A 9,089-nucleotide genomic window follows, 5' to 3' on the forward strand; every position below is an offset into this window, starting at 1 on the left:
TTGATAATGTTCTACCAACAGGACAATGTCACAATATGTTGCCTTAGTTGCTGATGATAGATTCACTTATTGATAATGTTCTACCGATTACCTTCTAACTAGATAAACTAATGCCTTTCAATTTTGGATTAGATCCTTTATTTAAGTAATATTAGGTTAGAAATATGATTTGTTTCACATACTCCATCAAACCACCTACTATTCTGGTTAGCAATTTTAGTCCTTCTTCTTATCTGCCTTTACTACTACTGATTTCAATAAGCTCAGTTTGATGATTGTAGGCTGTCTAAAAATCACAATTGATAGCTGATCCCCATCAAACACCGATGATGGAAGTTACAATCTGACGACTTCCAGAATGCTACAATTTGAAGACTTTCACGTATATCGCTGAAGGTTACAATCTGACGACCTTCACGACAACCGATGAGAGCTCTAGTTTAACAGCCTTCACCATCAACATCGAGAGTTACAATCTGACGACTCTTGCATATCAAAGAGCTAAAGTAAAGATTACAAAATGATGATCTTTGCAACGCTTCGACAGAAAGAGACTACAAATCAATGGTCTCTTCAAATCAAGACGTGGAAGTCCTCCCCGCGTACCAGCATCAAGATGCGCCGCGTTCATAGCCACGAACGCAGCTCAAATGCAGCTCCAAAAGTTGCAAACGCAGCTTAAATCGCCATTAGACACAGCTCTATTCGCTGCCCGACGCAGCTCAACATCGCTGCCCGACGCAGCTCAACATCGCTGCACAACGCAGCTCAATATCGCTGCTCAACGCAGCTCCAAGCGCTGCCCAACGCAGCTCAACACAGCTCCAAGCGCTGCCCAACGCAGCTCTATACCGCTGCCAAACGCAGCTTTCATCCGCTGCAAACGCAGCTTCCAATCACTGCGTTCAAGCTTCCAGACACTGCGTTTGGACACAGAATTCATGCCAGAATGCAGGATCTGCGTTTGACTCGTTCAAACACGAGTTGAACGGTTTCAAAACCGTTTCCCACGATCTGAGGGGATCACAACTCCACTCAGGAGTGATTTAAGGGGCAGTTACATCCCATTAGCCCCACTTAGGAGCGAATTAAGGAGGTGGTTACACCCCTTAATCCCCTATAAATAACTAAGAAATCAACTTAGTTCGGGGCTGGATCTTTCGGGGTTCGGTCGGTTGGAACTTCTTGGCTAGTCAACAGGATCCTTAGAGCATTTCTGGAGCTTTGGAGATCTGCAACAAGATCTTTTTCATCCTTGGCTTATAACCGACTTTCGGTTAAATTAACTCTTTCATAGAGTTTAAACTCATTCAGAGTTATCAACTCGTCCAGAGTTTTAAACTTGCCACGTAAGTTCTCCACAACGTCAAATCGTGAGGAGAAGACCACGTTCCAGTGAAACAAGACATCGAATCGTCAACGGAGAGCAAACTCGACGCGAGCATTCGAGGGAGGCACTCCATCGCCACCGTGAAGAACCCAGAATTAAACAAAGGGGAGAATCCAGATCATTCTCTTCTCTTTTGTAATCAGAAAATCCAATTGTAACTGAGATTAAAGGAATACAAATCAATTTTCCTTCGTTTCTTTTACTACAAATTTTTCCACAAACAAAAGATGGCAACTCTGCTGGGGACAAGCTTCTCTGACGAAGAAGTGGTGGCGCAATTCGATGTTCATCTCACTGGAACAACCGTCGAAACTCTCGTGGTAGAGTTTGATCAAGCCAAGTTTGAGGAGGCCCTCTCCTCCGGATCCCTTAGCCCCAAGGCTATGCGCAAGATCCACAAAGTCTCCAAAGAGACTAAAGCTCCAACTGTTGCTCCTATGCCGAAGCCGCCTAAGGAAGACTGCTCAGACAGCCCCTCCCCCGATGGAGTGGGCTCAGCCTCGGCCAAACTCATCCACCGAGTTGAAGGTGTTGCTGCCAAGGCCTTGAAGCAGGCTAAGAAGAACGTCGCTCGACGGAGGAGGAGATCCTTACGACGAGCACATCTCCGAGAATACCGATCCTCAAGTCAACATGAGCTTCGTGTTTGTGAGCCTAAACGCAACCCCGCCGGGGGGTATTCCACCCCCCGGACCCCCCGACCAGGGGCGCGCCGCCCCCTGGACCCCCGGCTCGCTGACCGGGCAACGAGACCCCCGAATACTCTGCGTAGCACAACTGGATTGAGGGGCGGATATGAGAAGTCCATGGAGTCAAGGCATCTCAACCAGATCCATGTTCACCAAGAGACAGTCATGTCTAATCATAGACTGGGGGTTCCAATTCAAACCTCACGATCAGTGAGTAATTCTCTAGTCCTTACAACTCAGGCATGCGTTCGGGTGACGAAATTCAATATGGAACCTGGTGTATACCGTGGAGCTTCGGGGCGCTGCGCCGAACCCCGCAGGGGGGTATTCCATCCCCCCCGGACCCCCTGGCCAGGGGCGCGCCGCCCCCTGGACCCCCGGCTCGCTGTCATATGCGGCCCAACTGCTGGTGTTCAACCAATCTACGAACGTTGCTTTATTCAACCAACGACGGCGTTCACACAAGAAGAAGACTTCTGAGGATGAATACCTTAGAGTCACTTCTAACATGATCGGCAGAGGGAGATCATCAGTTCCTAGTTCCGATGAGTCAGAGAACGATCAGTCTCCTGGCTTGAAAGACTTCCTGAATAAGTCTGATGGAGTTTATCAACATACTCGGACGCGAACATGAGCCATTCCCCCTGTCAACTATCGGAGTTTGGCCAGAGAAACTGATTCCGATGATGAACACTCAGTCATTGCAGAGTCCCAATCATCAAGCTCTTTTGTTGAACATGAGAGCTCCGCCTATATGACAGAAAGCCATGAAGATCTCGCGAAGAGACTTGATGAGCAGGAGGCCATGCTCAAATCTCAACAAGAGGCCATCAATGAACTCATGGCCTTGTTGAATCAACTCATCGCAGACAAGGCTAAATCTCAGAAGACAGATTCGCCACCTAGGCAAGAATCCTCCCGGAGAGGAAAAACGTCTTCATCCCGACTTCACACAAGCAAAGGGAAGGAAAAAGTGGTTGATGGTGCTGCTTCTGACCAAGAAGCCCATAACATGGAATCTTCCTCTGATGAAGGAAGAGAGACCGAGAATGAGCAGAATCCTCAATCGATCAAAATGGAAGAATTGGAAGCCCGTCTCAATGCCATTGCTGACAGAAGCGAGCTCCAAGATGAGGAAGTTGTCAGGCCCTATCCTGCCGAATGGGATGCAGCCCCTTATCCTCCAAAATTCGAAGTCCCGACGCTACAAACTTTTGACGGCACGGGATCACCGAACCAACATATCTATCATTTCAAGTCACAGACTGGGAATGTGATATCAAATGACGCCATACTGGCTCGATTATTCATTGGCACCCTCAAGTGAGTTGCCTTTGAATGGTTCAGGAAACTTCCTATGGGATGTATCCAAAAGTGGACAGATCTAGAGAGACTCTTCCTGTCAAGATTCTTTAAAGAGGATACAGAAGTCTCCATCCATACCCTTCTCGCCACTAAGCAGAAGAAGAGGGAGTCCGTCAAAGCCTTCGTCAAAAGGTTTCGAAATATGGCTCTGCGATGTCCGACAGGTATGACACAGTCTACCCTAGTGGAGACCTGTCGGCACAATTTGCAAACCGACCTCCTAGCCCGAATCGGAGTTGCAAAATGTCGTTCCTGGAGACAACTAATCTCTCAAGGCGAACAGGCTCAAAAGATTATTGCCAAATCAAAGCTGAAGAACAAAGTAGGCAGGATCAACCTGAGCAATCAGACCAAGCCCAACCTTCACCTGAGCAATCGGACCAAGCTCACTCTTCCCAGTCAGAACCGGAAGATGCTACAGCCACTGAAGCTAATCCTCCTCTTCAGTAGGATGGCAGGTCCAACAACTATCATGTTAATGATCACCTCTGATAGTCTGTTTCCTCCAAATTCCCCCACCAATCCTCTTCAAGTAGGATGGCGGGACCACCAAAACTATCACGTTAACCGTCACCTCTGATAGTCTACTTCCTCCAAATTCCCCCACCAATCCTCTTCAAGTAGGATGGCGGGTCTACCAAAACTATCACGTTAACCGTCACCTCTGATAGTCCTTTTCCTCCAAATTCTCCCATCAATCCTCTTCAAGTAGGATGGCGGGTCCACCAAAACTATCACGTTAACCGTCACCTCTGATAGTCCTTTTCCTCCAAATTCCCCCACCAATCCTCTTCAGTAGGATGGCGGGTCCACAAAACTATCACGTTAACAGTTACCTCTGATAGTCAAACTCATCAGATAATGGCCTACCAGGTGATGTGCCTCTATTCCGACTTCATGGATAGTACCCCACTAGGTGATGTGCCTTGTCTACCTCTTTTTATTTCCCCGCTAAGTCTTAATCAAGATTGGGGGTTGGTTACTTGGAATCCACTGGATTAAGAGTAACGAATCTTTTACATCGTCGAGTTAATATTATCCTTCTGACGATCATCACCCCCACAGAGTATGAATGCAGCTTGCATCACTCCCAATTTGTCACGTTAACAATATACCTCTGACAACAATCAACTTATCAATCCTCAATAGGATGATAGGTCCTCAAAAATGCTCAAATCGCAATATTCCCTAGCAAGACAATAAGTCTTCAAAATCTTAGTATCAAAATTCATCGCTTCTGATGATAAACTCATTTAGCAATTCTCCCCAGCGAGACGCTAATCCCCAAAATCTTGTTCAAATCACAAGTACACAATCTTGTCACGTTAACATTAAACCTCTGACAAATTCACTTATCAATCCTCTTCAATAGGATGATAAGTCCACAAAGTTGCCGGCAACATTCTCTTGTCAAGTTAACACCATACCTCTGACAAATCCACTTATCAATCCTCGTCAATAGGATGATAAGTCCACAAAGTTGCTCCGATCGCAACATCCTCTTGTCACGTTAACACCATACCTCTGACAATCCACTTATCAATCCTCGTCAATAGGATGATAAGTCCACAAAGTTGCTCCGTTCGCAACATTCTCTTGTCACGTTAACACCATACCTCTGACAAATCCACTTATCAATCCTCATCAATAGGATGATAAGTCCACAAAGTTACTCCAATCGCAACACAATCTTGTCACGTTAACATCACACCTCTGACAAAAACCACTTATCAATCCTCGTTAATAGGATGATAAGTCCACAAAGTTGCTCCCATCGCAACATAATCTTGTCACGTTAACATCATACCTCTGACAACCCACTTATCAATCCTCGTTAATAGGATGATAAGTCCACAAAGTTGCTCCAATCGCAACATAAATCCTGTCACGTTAACAGTAAACCTCTGACAAAACCCACTTATCAATCTTCTTCAATAGGATGATAAGTCTACAAAGTTGCTCCAATCGCAACACAATCTTGTCACGTTAACATCACACATCTGACAAAAAAAACCCACTTATCAATCCTCATCAATAGGATGATAAGTCCACAAAGTTGCTTCAATCGCAACACAATCTTGTCACGTTAATATCAAACACCTCTGACAAAATCAACTTATCGACTCTCGTCAATAGAGCGATAGGTCCTCAAAGTTGCTCCGATCGCAACACTTTCCACTTATCGACTCTTATCAACGGAGCGATAGGTCCATAAAAATACTGTTAGGTTAACATCACACCTTTAACAGTCAAACCCCCCAATGAACTTGTTAATCCTTTTTCAACAAGAATAGCAAGTTGTCATTATAAAATCCCCAACGGATTAAATGTTTTCTGGAATTATCCTAGTGATAATAAAGAAAATTTCTGAATTTCACTCTAAGTAAAAATTCATGCCAAGTTAATATTACACCTCTGGCGCTTCCAACTTTCTTTCAGTGAAGTCTATGTATTCAAAATCATAGCATCAAGTCTAAGAGGGTTCATTCTCTTAGCACAACGTTACATGTGGAACGGACTTAGACAATCCACATGCTAGCCCGACTCAAACGGTAGTCGGTAAAGGCTTATCAAATCCGTTGATGGCTGAGGGTTTGCCAAAAATCCTATGCACGTTTGCAGGTCCATCAGCTTAATGGATGTGAGCCGAGACTTAAAACAGATAAGCCAAAGACAAGTCTCAAAGACTTAGTCAAAAATACACGGAAGCCACTTCCATGTCTTAAGTCAAAACGTTGAGGTCAAACCCGCAAAAAACCGAACGCCGAGGTCTCACCCGTGTTCCAAATTCAACACGCAAGGGTGAGACCCGCATCTCAAGTTCAAAATGCAGGGTCCCACCCCCACATTCCAGAAGCAGGATTATGGCGCATACCTTCACACAGGTCCTACGTGGCAAATCCCTTCAACCATGTTGCCTTCGAAGCAAGTACAGAGAACAGATCCTTTACCACAAGGAATCAACAGCTCCAAGATCAGAGTTGAGATCCAAAGTATTCCGAAAATTCGTCCCAGTCAACCGCGAACTTTCAAAAACTTTGGAGGGGGTTCTGTAGGCTGTCTAAAAATCACAATTGATAGCTGATCCCCATCAAACACCGATGATGGAAGTTACAATCTGACGACTTCCAGAAGGCTACAATTTGAAGACTTTCACGTAGATCGCTGAAGGTTACAATCTGACAACCTTCACGACAACCGATGAGAGCTCTAGTTTAACAGCCTTCACCATCAACATCGAGAGTTACAATCTGACGACTCTTGCATATCAAAGAGCTAAAGTAAAGATTACAAAATGACGATCTTTGCAACGCTTCGACAGAAAGAGACTACAAATCAATGGTCTCTTCAAACCAAGACGTGGAAGTCCTCCCCGCGAACCAGCATCAAGACGCACCATGTTCATAGCCACGAACGCAGCTCAAATCAACAGCTGAACGCAGCTTCAACCGCTGAACGCAGCTCAAATCAGCCGCTACGCAGCTCCAGCTGACTTCGAACGCAGTTCTATACTGCTGCCAAACACAACTTTCATCCGCTGCAAACGCAGCTTCCAATCACTGCGTTCAAGCTTCCAGACACTGCGTTTGAACGCAGAATTCACACCAGAACGCGGATTTTGCGTTTGACTCGTTCAAACACGAGCTGAACGGTTCCAAAACCGTTTCCCACGATCTGAGGGGATCATAACTCCACTCAGGAGTGATTTAAGGGGCGGTTACATCGCATTAGCCCCACTTAGGAGCGAATTAAGGAGGTGGTTACACCCCTTAATCCCCTATAAATAACTAAGAAATCAACTTAGTTCGGGGCTGGATCTTTCGGGTTTCGGTCGGTTGGAACTTCTTGGCTAGTCAACAGGATCCTTAGAGCATTTCTGGAGCTTTGGAGATCTGCAACAAGATCTTCTTCATCCTTGGCTTATAACCGACTTTCGGTTAAATCAACTCTTTCATAGAGTTTAAACTCATTCAGAGTTATCAACTCGTCCAGAGTTTCAAACTTGCCACGCAAGTTCTCCACAACGTCAAATCGTGAGGAGAAGACCACGTTCCAGTGAAACAAGACATCAGATCGTCAACGGAGAGCAAACTCGACGCGAGCATTCGAGAGAGGCACTCCATCGCCACCGTGAAGAACCCAGAATTAAACAAAGGGGAGAATCCAGATCATTCTCTTCTCTTTTGTAATCAGGAATTCAAATTGTAATCGAGAGTAGAGAGAATTGTAATCATTCTTTTTTCTAAACAGTTAGAGAGAATAAAGTCAAACGCAATTCTTTTATTTATTTTCTTATTACAAAATTTCCGACAAACAATGATGATGGCTTTTCATAGAGCAAAACTTTGTTGTCTTGTGTAGAGAAACAGATTGATAATTTGACAATTGATGTGATTCTTTTGTTGTCTTTTTAGAATTGCCACATAGTATCAATAGTATCTTGGTGCACGCGACGTGCACTTGACTCGAAAATGGGTGATTTGTTAGTGTTTTTTTTTCTTTTTCGTTTGGGGTTTTTCCAAATGTGTGGGCATTGGTTTGGTTTTTCCAATTGTGAGAACATTTTCATTGGTTTTCCAAGTGTGAGGCTATTTCTGTGTTATTATTTCCAAGTGTGAGGTGTTTTGAGTTTTTGCCTCTATCAAGTTTAATGTACTCTTCATGTGACTTGCTTAAAAAAATTTAGATTCTAATTATTGCTGAAATCTATATCTATTACTTAAAACTCTTACCTTTTGAAATGCCACTTGGTAATTTCTTCTTTTTTAAATCAAATTATTAAATTAAAAAATCTATTTAAAAAACTAATCTGTGCAAACTCTTTACCATTGGAAATGCCTTTTTGGCTTCCGCGTATCTGTTCATTGGAAAGGAAAAAACCTTATGACTCTTTACCATTGGAAATGCCACTTGGCAATTTCTTCTTTTTTTAATCAAATTATTAAATTAAAAAATCTATTAAAAAAACTAATCTGTACAAACTCTTTACCATTGGAAATGCCTTTTTGTATTCCGCGATCTTGCATCCCCAGTCTCCGCCCACAGATCCTCTCGCTTCGCCGTCTCTGGCCAAACCGCTGGTGGCTCCGCCCTTTGGCGTGAAAACTCAGCACCTCCGACGACTCTCCACCGCCTCCGATCTTCACCCTGGAAAACCGCGTCGATTTTTCTCCCGAACTCGCCATCCATGAGGTACCGATATCGCCCGAGACGAAAACCCCGACACCGACACGAAATTACTTCTCTACCCCTTCGCCGATCAGGACGAGGGCGGCCGGCACGAGAGGTGAGTGGGGCGTGCGGCGCGAGAAGAGCGTTGCGGGCCTGGCTCGCCGGTGAGATGAGGATACGATGGTTGGTTGGTGACATCTTCGTCGGCGTTGGTTGTGGTCCCGACGGCGAGCCAGCTGTTCGTGGGAAAAATCGTGTCTTTCTTTGTAATTGATTCCATTGTCATATTAAATAACAGCTTTTTGGTTACAAAAGATCCGGTCTTTTTATAAGATCCGGTTACAATGAAAATCAAAGAAAAATAAACAAAGATTATAACTTTCTCCTTTTGTATCGAACAAATCGCGACGCATCGATCTCGTTGGCGAGATCGTCGGCTCCCACTGTGGTCGCCAGATTGTTCGCGTGGAAAA

This window comes from Asparagus officinalis, chromosome 9 (genome assembly GCF_001876935.1).
Source record: "Asparagus officinalis chromosome 9, Aspof.V1, whole genome shotgun sequence".
In the NCBI taxonomy this organism is placed as follows: domain Eukaryota; kingdom Viridiplantae; phylum Streptophyta; class Magnoliopsida; order Asparagales; family Asparagaceae; genus Asparagus; species Asparagus officinalis.